Here is a 12411-nt window from a genome sequence, read left to right as displayed (position 1 = left end):
TGTGGCCTAATCAAGGTCTTATACCATAATCTCCTTACTTCTATAAGTCATTGCCCTTTGTATTATTACAGAATTCGATGTGCTGTCCTCACAATTTTAGTAATTTGTTCTCTAAATTTTAGATCCCTGTCCACCATCAGCTCAAATCTCTTACTTCCTCCACCTCCTCCAATATATCCCCATCAAATATATACTCAACATCCTATTTTCGTTTTCTTAATTTTAAAAATTGCACTTTGCAACACTGATCTGTTAACCCCACTCCCATGCCCATTCACAATCTATTCAAGTTTTCTAGTAAATCCACCATATATGCTCTACTCCACACAGTTCTTCCCAACTCTACATCATCTACAAACAACTGAATACCCCCATTCAAACTGTCCCCAATATTGTTTATATACAAGTTAAAACAGCAATGGTCCTAAATCAGACACTTGAAGCAAACTACTACTGACTTTTCTCTCTGGGGATATTGTTTTCCCAATACACAACTTCCTGATACCTATCAGATAGCCAATTTCCAATCTGCTGCATTAATCTAATATCTCACCCCATCCATTCTAGTTTAACTGTCAACTTATTATGTGTCAATCTTTCAAAAGCCTTTACAAATTTAAGTATCCCACTCCCTTGTCCAACACCTTATTGTAATAGGTAAGCAGATTACTAAAACATGACATTCTTTTAACAAATCCATCCTGTACATCAAAGAGAATGCCACTGTTGTCAACCCAATTCTGGATCTTGGTTCTCATTAACGTGTCCAACACTTTAACCACAACACTAAACACAGACTGGCCTATATTTGAAGCTGGAGTCTAGGCACCTCCCTTATGAAGCAGTAAAATCTTGCTTTCCTTCCACTCCTTTGGAACTTAGCCCAATGTAAGACTAATAATAAATAAGTACATCAAGGCAGATGTCAACTCCTTGGCACATTCACTCAAAACACCAGGTGATACATCACCTGGTGTTTTGAGGTGATACATCACCATAGTATTATAACATCAAGTTTACCTCATGCTGGGGGCGTAATGGATTGTATACAGCACTCGGAAATATAGGAAGTATTAAACAGAATTTAATACTTCCTATATTTCGTCTCAGTCACTGAGACATCTCCAGGGATTACAAAAAAAAAACTAATGTAACATATACACAAATACCACATAATACTAAGCCCAACCACATGGGTGACACTAAAGTCCTATCTAGGTGGAGTGCCCTCTAAGGGCAGTTGTAGGTGGCCTGGAATGTAAGGTGGGATCTCTGATGATAAGTGTTTCCCAAATCTTAGGAAGCTTAATGCAGCTGTATTTATTAAGATTTGGTTGATTTCTGAGAGCTGCTGCTGCTGATTCCAAAAATAGTCTCTCTTTTTTGAATTTGCTGTGGTGGAGCTTGGTGGTTTTTTTCCCATGAGATCCTGTGGGTTGTATCTAAACCACGGGTTCCCCCTCTCGCCAATTTTTATATGGAAGATTTTGAAAAATGAGACATAGACTCAGCCCCCTCTCAAACCTTCTATCTGGCTAAGATATGTAGATGATGTGTTCTCTATTTGGTCATGGCCCAGACACATTAGACTCCTTCCTCAGTCACCTCAACAGTACATCCAAGAATCCAGTTTACGATGGAAAAGGAAAAGAACAATTGTTTACCCTTCCTAGACACCTTAGTTACACGCCTTCCTAACGGTACACTTTCCTTCACTGTATACAGAAAATCCACGCACACAGGCAGATACATTCACAAACTCTCCCACCACCACCACTCCGCTCAACAATATGGCATTATTAAAACTCTAACCAAGAGAGCCCACAATCTTTGTTCGCCCTTACAACTGAGCTTGACCACATACACAACACTTTCCTCTCCAATGGCTACAGCGATCACAGTATTAAAAAAATAATTAGTTCCCCCCCCCCCCCATTCCCTGGTCTTCTCTTCAGAAAGAGTTTAGAAATGCCATCACCATACCCTACATCCGTGGCACATCTGAAAAAAATAGCCAAGATTTTAAAAAAGTATAACCTACACACAGCATTTAAGCCCGCTGCAAACTTGCTACCCTTATCCATTCTATAAAAGATCAGCTCCCTCTTCTCTCAGTGCCTGGAGTTTATAAAGTACCCTGTTCCTGTAAGCTGGCGTACTTTGGACAGACAGGCAGATCAGCAACCATCTGCCTGGAGGAACACAAGTCATACATCTGCAACCACGACTATGGTCAGTCAGGCCTGGCTGACCATGTCTTGGATACAACCCACAGGATCTCCTGGAAAAAAACCACCATGCTCCACCACAGCAAATTCAAAAAAGAGAGACTATTTTTGGAATCAGCAGCAGCAGCTCTCAGAAATCAACCAAATCTTAATAAATACAGCTGCATTAAGCTTCCTAAGATTTGGGAAACACTTATCATCAGAGATCCCACCTTACATTCCAGGCCACCTACAATCACCCTTAGATGGTGCTCCACCTAGATAGGACTTTAGTGTCACCCACGTGGTCGGGCTTAGTATTGTGTGGTATTTGTGTATATGTTACATTAGTTTTTTTTTTTTTTTTTGTAATCCCTAAGATGTCTCAGTGATTGAGACGAAATATAGGAAGTATTAAATCCTGTTTTAATCCTATCTGAGTGCTGTATACAATCCATTAAGCCTCCAACATGATGTCCTCACAGCACTTAAGCCTCTACACACAGATCAAGTTTACTTAATCTTCCATATACCTCTTACTCTCTCATAGTCAGTCTCTTCTCCTCCCTTTTTATTGCACTCAAACTCTGCAAGATGTCAATGAATTTAAGATGCCAAGAAATTATGTTCCTGGTTTAATCCTTTATCCAAGTGTAAGCAAACAATGTTTGTGGATATAAGGCAAGTGATGTGACGTCATTAGTCTCTATATACGAGTTGCCCAGTCACGAAGTTACTTCACACGCAAACTTGGTTTGCTTACACTTGAATAAAAGATTAAACTAGGAATATAATTTCTTAACATCTTTAATTCATAGTTTCAACATTTGCAAGATGTCACATTCACAAGCGAATTACCTTTATGGCTCATTTGATATCTTTATTATATCTTCTGGCAATGGTTATCCTTTTTACCATTTTCACCAATCAATGTAATCCTTCCATAATCATTCTATCTTCTGCTGGTTACATATCGAAAAAAACTCCCTAGGATTTTTATGGCCTCATCAGCTAACTGTTGCTTGCACTGCATTTTTTAAACCCTTACCAATCGAGGCATCCTCCTTGGCTGTTTTTTGTACTCCTCTTGGAAATAAATTACTACCATTCATCTTATGTTGCACACTTACTACTTTATTTATCTAACTGCCCTTTAGAAAAGGTTCCAACATTACTTAAAACTTGAGAAATTCACTTTTTTTTACTTCTATATGCTATCTCATCATCCCTAACTCTATATTCCCATAATTAAAATCACTCATAATGATTAACCTTTTCCTATTTGCTTGATAATTTGCTTACATATTTTGCTATCACTGCCCTCTGCATGACTAGGTCTATAGCAACATCCACCTACATTACCAGATGTTTAATAGAGATGCATTAGACATAGTAGAATTTTTAATTAACAGCTTCACACATGTAAGAGAAAACTAAACAGAATTTACTTATGATTACTCCTATATAGAATTTACGATTACTCCTATATATTTCGCTCAATATGCCATGAGCTTCATTCAGGGAGAAGGCAGAAGAACTGGTAACAAAAATTTTTATATTCCTTAAATTAAGGGGATATTAAATCCCACATAGTTTTAAAACCGAATAAGAAACTCAAAGATTAGAATCAGAGAGTTTCTTGCCGAATATAGTAAACTATAAAGTATCGGCGGACACTAGCGTTAGCCAATGCAAGTGATCCTAGTACATAGTACATTACTGGGCAACTCGTTGCAAAGGTGGAGGAAGAAGTTCAGATCGCTATTCTTAGGTATTTTCCATAATGTAAAAATACATTGCCTAGGAAATGTATGCTGTTATTACATTATGGATTATGGAGGGAGGTCACTGCCCAGACCGGTTTCAGCCTTTTTTGAGGCTTCATCAGTGAGCAGCTAGACCTAATACCAAAGTGTATAGCGAAAAGAACTTATGTACTTTGCGAACGAGTTTTCCAAACAGGTGCAACCATTAAGTTACTAAAGTATAAAGAGCTAATAAGCTTCATTTCCAGAAATGATTCCAATCTTTGAGTTTCTTATTCGGTTTTAAAACTATGTGGGATTTAATATCCCCTTAATTTAAGTAATGTTTTCATTGCCGAAATGAAGCTTATTAGCTCTTTATACTTTAGTAATTTTTATATTCATTTAAATTCATTTAAATTTTGAATACAAGAACGAGTCATACAGTGTATATAATATTATGTGTCTCAGGTGCAGCTGTACAGTAGGAGGAAACACTATTAGCATTCAGAGATGTGGGTACAGATGTAAAATTCATTAATTAATAAAAATTATAAACAATTAACAGCAATCACTTCCCAAAACTTAGAGATCGGCATACAGTCTGTCTGATTAATATTATAATATTGATATATTTATAATATTAATATTTCAAAACATGTGAAACCCTAAGGCAATGCCGTAGGTTTCACACATTTTGAAAAATACACAATCGAATTTGAACCTATTGTAGTGTAACGTCTTGATATAGCTTCAGTGAACTCAATGTCTAGTCAAGGTGTGAACCTTCGGATTCAGGCCTTAAATAATCTTGATGTTCTTGGATTCTAATAGCAGCAGAATGGCGAGTCTGTCCAAAAAACCAAAGATAGCAAGAATAGGGTATTTGTTAATTGTTTATAGTTTTTATTAATTAATCAATTATATATCTATATCCATGTCTCTGAACTTTAATAATGTTTCCTCCTCTAGTGTAGCTGCAATTGAAACACGTGATGCTATAGGCATGCTATATGACTCATTCTTGAATTCAGAATTTAAATGTTGTTAACAGTTCTTCTGCTTTCTCCCTGAATGAAGCTCATAACATATTGAGTGAAATATATAGGAGTAATTAATTCTATTTAGTTTTCTCTTACATGTGTAAAACCATTAATTAAAAAATTATACTATTCATCTCTATCTCACACAATACTGCCTCAAACTGCTGGCACTATTTCTCTCTTACATTTCTACTTTGCATGGGCACAACTCCTTGTCTATCATCAACAGCACTCCACCTCCTGTTATCCTGCCTTCCTCATCCAATGACATCTCACTTATTCCGCCAATTTTGGGGTGAAAGAACTCAATGAATGAAACAATTTCATTCTCCTTATTCTTATTTCTGATACTTCTAGCATTTGTATACAAACATAATATATAATTTCTGGGTCTATAACAAATTCCATTGATACCACTTGTTAGATGTGACTTCTTGCCTTCCTCTCTTTTTCTCTCTTTCTCATTATCCATCCCAGAACCCTCTCCAAATCCAAATGCTCCACTCGCTCCACATCCCATTCCTTTCTTTTGTACACACACATTCATTATCTCTTCGAGCATTGTCTTTTCTCATTCTGTGTCTCCCCCCCTCCTCGATTTCCTCACAAGTCTTGTATAATGTTCTCTCAGTCTCCACACTCATGCTACCCAATTCATAAGCATTCCTTTCTTTTGCTTTTCCATATCACTTTTTACTTTTTTTTTTTTCAGATCCATTCTCCACACTCAACCTCCCTTTTAGTAACAGCTTCTCTAGATGACTCCATGCCAAAACCACTCAAATGCAGTCTATTCTTGTACAGTTCCATTTGTTCCTCAAAACTCATCCCACACATTCCCAAACTGCATTGCTTTTTCTTCAAATATTTTCCCTAACATACCATTCATGATCTTTGCCCTCGGTCTCAGCTCATCACTGTCAACAGTCTCCTGACAATGATTCTTACATTCTTCTTGTTTCCAACTGATTCATTCATTCCTACTATCACCACCAATTCTTTTGCATACGTACTCTTCATATCCAATGCCTCATTCACTTTGCTCATTCTAATTCCTGGAAAACAAATCTTGTACATCCTCTCGTTCACCACATCTATAATAATCATATCTCCATATGCCACTCGCAAGTCTCTCATTACATCTTTCACACTGACATCATTCATTTCAGTCTTATTTACTTTTCCATACATATCTACAATTCTCTTCTCACTCCACATCCACTCCATCTGTTGTCTCATCTTTACCAACTTGGTATTAAAACATTGTGTCATTTTTTTTGCTATCATTCACTCTTAACATCTTACCATCAGTCACATATGCTTTTTTGCTGTCAGCCCAGCTTGCAATCTAACAGTTAATTCCAGTCTGCTTTTCACCATCGTTCTCACACTTTCTCATTGTCATTCGCAATCATTTCTTTGCCATCAGTTTCACACACTTTAATATTTGCATAATCTTTCTCGACATCTGTTTCACTTACAATGCCATGTTCCCTACTCTGATTCAAACAACCCCTGCGTTCCATCAGAATGTCGTACTAGTAATAATATTTTTGGTTTATAGATCAAGTGTTGATCAATTTTATTAACTTAACCAACTAGTTTCGCCAAACCTTAACTGTTGGCATCTTCAGGGCACTTACATATAGGCTGAAACAATCTCACAATTATGTGTAACTATAAAACTGACAAGAATAACTGTAAAAACTGACTAGAATAATTACAAATAAAATAGTATCAAACGTGCGTGAAACACGTATCGCATGTACAAGATTAGCTAGCTGTTGCTAAGGGACTTTCTGTGGCTTGTATTAAAGTTCATTTCTTTTGTTTTTAAAGATTTGATTAGGATTTTCCATATTTCTGGGAGTATTAGGCCTTGATTTCTGTTAAGGTTGACAGTAGAACAGGCGACTGTGGCTGCTTCTTTGAAAATTCTTGAATGAAAAATCTTCCTCTAAGTAAGGGGAACAACTTTTGTCCCACTCAATGACATGGTTAGTTGCAGAGAAATGAGACGATAGGTCAGAAATGTCCTGTCTGTTGTTTTTGACATAGCCAATGTGCTCTTTTTGCCTGATTTCAAGGCTTCTCGAAGTCTGTCCGATGTAACTAGAGCCACACGAGCATGGAATATTATAAACTCCAGCATATTTATACAAAGGGTGGTTGTCTTTTGGAGATCTTAGTAGTTTACGAATAGATTCTATTGGTTTAAATGTTACTCTTATTTTGTGTTGTTTGAAGGGTTGGCGAGCTTGTAGGAGATGCCACTTACAAACGGAATTGCAATAATTTTTATATATTGAATATCTTCTTGTTCTTTTTGTGGTGGTTCAGAGAAAAGGACTTTATTGACTAGTCTTCTTGGATAGCTGTTCAAGTATAGATTGTTGGAAATTAATGTTAACTCATCTTGAAGGGTCTCGTTGTCTGTTGTGATGCGAATTGCTCTCTTCTTTAACATGTGTACAATGCTGAGTTTATGTGAGATGTGGCGAGAGGAGCTGAAATGTAGGTAGCGACCTGTATTGGTAGATGATGATGTTAACATTAATTTCCAACAATTTGTACTTGAACAGCTAAGTTGGTTAAGTTAATATAATTGATTAACACTTGATCTATAAACCAAAAATATTATTACTAATTCTCAGGATCAAGAAAATAAACCTTCATTAAGAATGTCGTACTTTTTTACATACCCACACTTGCTTATCTCTCTTATTCAACCTCTCCACATAAACATCCATAACATCTCCCCTAGCATATATATTACGCTCACTGAAGTAAGCATAATATGTCTGCGAATTTTTTCCTACTGACCTATGCAATGATTTCCCTCTCACCACCATTTTGTTTCATTGTGCTAAACAAGAAACAGAGAATTTAAAATAATGTCTAAAAATTTAACCAAATGCTATGTTCCAATCACAAATATCACACAGTAACATGCAATCTAAAAATTACATAATATCATCACTCAATAAATATAAAATTAATTTATCTTGTTGCAATGCATTCAAATGATCATCATCACCATCATCACATTCTTCTGGGGACGAGATTATGTTAATTGTAATGTCAGGTGACAAAGAAAGATATTTTGTGGAAGGATTGGGGACAGAAAAACAAAGTGAAATAGTAATTATCACAGCTTGACAAATATGCTCACCCACTCGCCTGTAGCAAGTAGATTTTGCCAGCTGAAGAGATGGCAAAATCTAGTAGCTGAAGGCTGGATAAAACAGAATATTTTTGATTTAATGGAAAATAACTTTCTAAACAGTATCTTAATGTTAACTTTAACAATACACAGAAGAATATGTGCAATATAAAGAGCTATTCTAGAAACAAAAAATAATGTAACAAATTATATTTTACAAAAAAAAAAAAAAATAATGTTGTTTTTACTCTTCTTCTTATTACTTTTTATTTTGAACTAAAACTGTGACAAGAGTTTTTTATGACACACAAAAAAAATTAATAAAAACAACACATTAAAAACTGAATATGCTATTCAATTATATTTTTTAAAGTAGTCAAGTAGTGACAAGAGTTTTTTATGACACACAAAAAAATTAATAAAAACAACACATTAAAAACTGAATATGCTATTCAATTATATTTTTTAAAGTAGTCAGAGACTAAATCCTAATAATCTTTTCATTCAGTGTTATATGGAATATAACAAGGATGTCTAGATTCAGCTATTCTGAAACCGAAAGTTTGGTTGGCTCAGATATGTTTTATGATGTATTCACGACTTAGCCCCATGGTTGCCAAACTTGAAACACCTTCCTAAGCCACCTAAACAAACAACACAGAAACACACACACATACACACAGGCTCATAACTACATTAGGCACAAGAACTAGGAATCATTGGTACACTAAAAGCATAATGTTAATGATTTACTCCAATGAGTAGGCTCTAAAAATGTATTTCAAATAATTAGCAAAACTTTTATAAAGAATGGTTACAGAGGAAAATGATTAACAGAATTCTTTATAAAAATACACCCAAGAAGTTTAAAAAAAGAGATTATAATAAGGCCATGGCCATTCTTTACATTAAAGGAATATCCAAAATAAATAAATAAATAGAATACTAAGAAAATACAATCTTAAGGCCACATTTTATTATTATTATTACTTTATAGCTCCAGAAAGTCCAAAGACTCATCAAAGAGGACTCATCTACAACTCTATCTCCACCACTCAATCCACCAACTGACCTCAACTACACCAATGCCATCTACTGCCGACCACCACCACTGGTATTTCCATAGACAATCACAAACATCCATGTCCACGGCGGGATTCAAACGCACAGCCTTTTGGCTGGAGAGCAGATACGCTAACCACTCGGTTAGCGTATCTGTCTGGTGAAAACACATGGTATGATGCAGATGCAATCCAATACTTTTGTGGAATCTATGCGAAACTGCATATATTTACTGTAATTAGGGCTAAAGGAAGTCCAACATGGTATTAAATATAAGTTTCTAATTCAGCAGCTGGTAAGTGTAGCTTGTGTGTGTGTGTGTGTGTGTGTGTGTGTGTACATATATACATACACACATCTGATGATAACCTTAATATAAAGGTTGAAACTTTGAGTAGTCATTTTATTTTCATGTTAAGTAAAGATGTTACTCCAACACCATAGTTGTCACTATAATTTTTACATAATGACTAATCCCCAACAATGTTCAACCATAACTTCTACATCAACCAAATATTAAAGTTGGAAAAATCACTGTCAAAGATCAAGTTGGAAAATGGCAGCAAAAAATCAAAAGCAGAACAGAGTTGTAATGAGTATACTTCAAGGTCGGATTAGTGAACTTTTCTGTGTGTACAGAAATAATACAAAGTTTAGGAACTGTGTTTCTTTCTTCATATTATAATATTATTATGAAATATCATAATACATGATTTATTGTACTTATGTATTATGATATTTCATAATAATATTTGACATACAAATGACTTTAACCAAAATATTATAACTGAATTTGTTTGTTTCAATGGAAATGAAATGAAGGCAACCCAAACTGAATGGTGCATTTGCTATTTCAGCAAATGCATCTTTCAGTTAGATTCCCAAATGGGAAAAGTCTTGTTGAGGAAAAATCATTATTATTATTAGACACCTCCAGGAGTCCAAAGACTCATCGAGGGAGGGCACCTGCTCTATAACTCCTTCAATACACCAACTAACCACAACGACACCAACGCCATCTACCGACTACCACCACTAGTATTTCCAAAGTAAAATCTCCTTACTAACTTTTATGTTTCTATCAGATCCTATTTGTCCTTTATTACTCAAATTCATAAGACTACATTCTCTTTGTCTGTTCTAATGATTTAAGATTTTGGCAATATGATTCCTAAAATTTAACTCTGTCTACCATGGACCAGAAGTTTATAGTTTCAATAAGCACTTGCAGTAAATTCTCATTAATATGATATTTTGCAGGCAAAGTATCATGTTAATAATACTCTACCAGCAAAGCAACATTTTGGTCTTTGCACATAAAGTGTCATATTAATTATACTATACTCACAAAGATTTTAACCTCATCACCTTTGCTTAATTAATATGAGGCAAGAAGCCTGATTAAATAATGAAATGCTATCTCAGAATTATTATTATTATAATCTCCATGGAGTCAAAGACTCATTGTGGGAGGTGCCCTGTCATACACACACACCTCATCACACCATGTGCTAAATACATTCACACATTCACATTCTCCGCAGCTACTACACTCTCCAGCAGTGCACTCCCATCATTCACCACTTTCCATGCAAAAAAAAAAAAAAAAACCTGTTTCTCATTCCTTTTCTCAGCCTCTCCTTATAATTTATTTATCTAATGTGATGACTTAAATACCTTAGCCATATGGTTTCTAAAAACTGAATCTGTCCACCATGAACTCCAAGTTTATAGTTTCACCAAGCACTTACAGAAAAATATAATATAAAATATATATCAAACAATATAATTATTACTATTGTTATTATTATGATTCAGATCTCCATGGAGTCATAAGACTCATCGTGGAAGGCTCATCCTAGAAAACACAAAGTCTATTATGCCACTCCTTCAACTCATTGACTATTCATGCTCTTACTGCTCTATCAGGCAATTCATTCCACGGTTCAACTACCCTCTATGCAAAGAAACCACTCCTCACCCTCTTGCTCACAGCTTCCTTTTGTAACTTCTAGGGATGACTCCTTATCCTTGCTCCCTCCTGTTCCACCAAATGAAAGAATTCCCCAGTGTCAATCCTGTAACTACCTCACAACAGTTTAAAAGTCACAATCACATCACCACTCTATCTGCCAAACACTTCAGTCCAAATTCCCTCAAACTATCTTCATAACTAACATTGTACAATCTTGATATCATCTTTGTTTTTATTCTCCTTTGCTCTTTTCATGATTAATTTTTCCCTTTCAAATCCTGTGGACCAAATTTGAGCACAATAGTCCAAGTGTGGTCTGATCAGGGCTTTATACAATGGAATGACAACTGTTATCTCTGCAGGTCAGCATCCTTCTCAGGATTGCAGCAATCCTCTGGGTTACCTTCACCACCTTTGCAATATGTTCTCATGAATTTCAAGCTTCTATCAATCATCAACCCCATATCCCTTGCCTACATCCTCCAGTACAGCTCCTCCAACAGAGTATCCATTCTCTTGCTACCACATCTGCACTATTACTAATAATCCTTCCCAGCTTCACATCATCTGCAAAGAACTGAATATCCCACTGAAATCCATTGACAATATCATTGATATAAAGATTAAACAATACAGGTCGCAGTACTGAGCCCTGTGGGATCCCACTTTCAAGAAGTAGGCACTTCTGCCTCACTGATACTGCTCCCCCCCCCCCCACACAAAACTCTCTGGTACCTATCAGATAGCCAACCCTGAATCCAGTTAACTAACCTGACATCTAAACCCATGTGTTGCAACTGAAATATCAGCTTATCATGTGGCAGCCAGTCAAATGCCTTTGTAAAATCCATAAAAATGGCAGAATACACCTTTCTGTCAACAACTGCTCTTGTCATTTTATTATAAAAGGCAATCATATTATTAATTAAAACAAGAGTGTCCCTTAACAAATCCGTGGTGACTCTCACAAATAACATTATCCTCATCTTCCCAATGCTGTAAATAATCTCTTACTAATTTCTCCAAGATCTTAACAACTACTCATGAAATACAAACTGATCTATAGTTTGACACTTCCAATCTGCTGCCACCCTAATGCAATGGCACTTCTTACCCTCCTTAGGTACCTTTCCCATGGCCAGACTTTCATGAAAAACCAGGTCAACAGAGCTGTCAGTTCTTTAGCACATTCTCTCAAAACCCATAGTGAAATTCC

The 12411-nt window shown here is 35.8% G+C and overlaps 1 protein-coding gene across 5 annotated transcripts in view; it reads right to left on the bottom strand.

The window, feature by feature from the left end:
• LOC150102448 (dehydrogenase/reductase SDR family member 7-like) overlaps positions 1-12411 on the bottom strand; it is a 149545-nt gene that overhangs the window by 31157 nt on the left and 105977 nt on the right. The window lies entirely within an intron of this gene.

This window comes from Typopeltis vanoorti, chromosome 10 (genome assembly GCF_054136105.1).
Source record: "Typopeltis vanoorti isolate ZY-2024b chromosome 10, IOZ_Tvanoo_1.0, whole genome shotgun sequence".
Classification (NCBI taxonomy): Eukaryota; Metazoa; Arthropoda; class Arachnida; order Uropygi; family Thelyphonidae; genus Typopeltis; species Typopeltis vanoorti.
The sequence above is the reverse complement of the archived record's forward strand: the minus strand, read 5'-3'. Positions and strand labels throughout refer to the sequence as shown.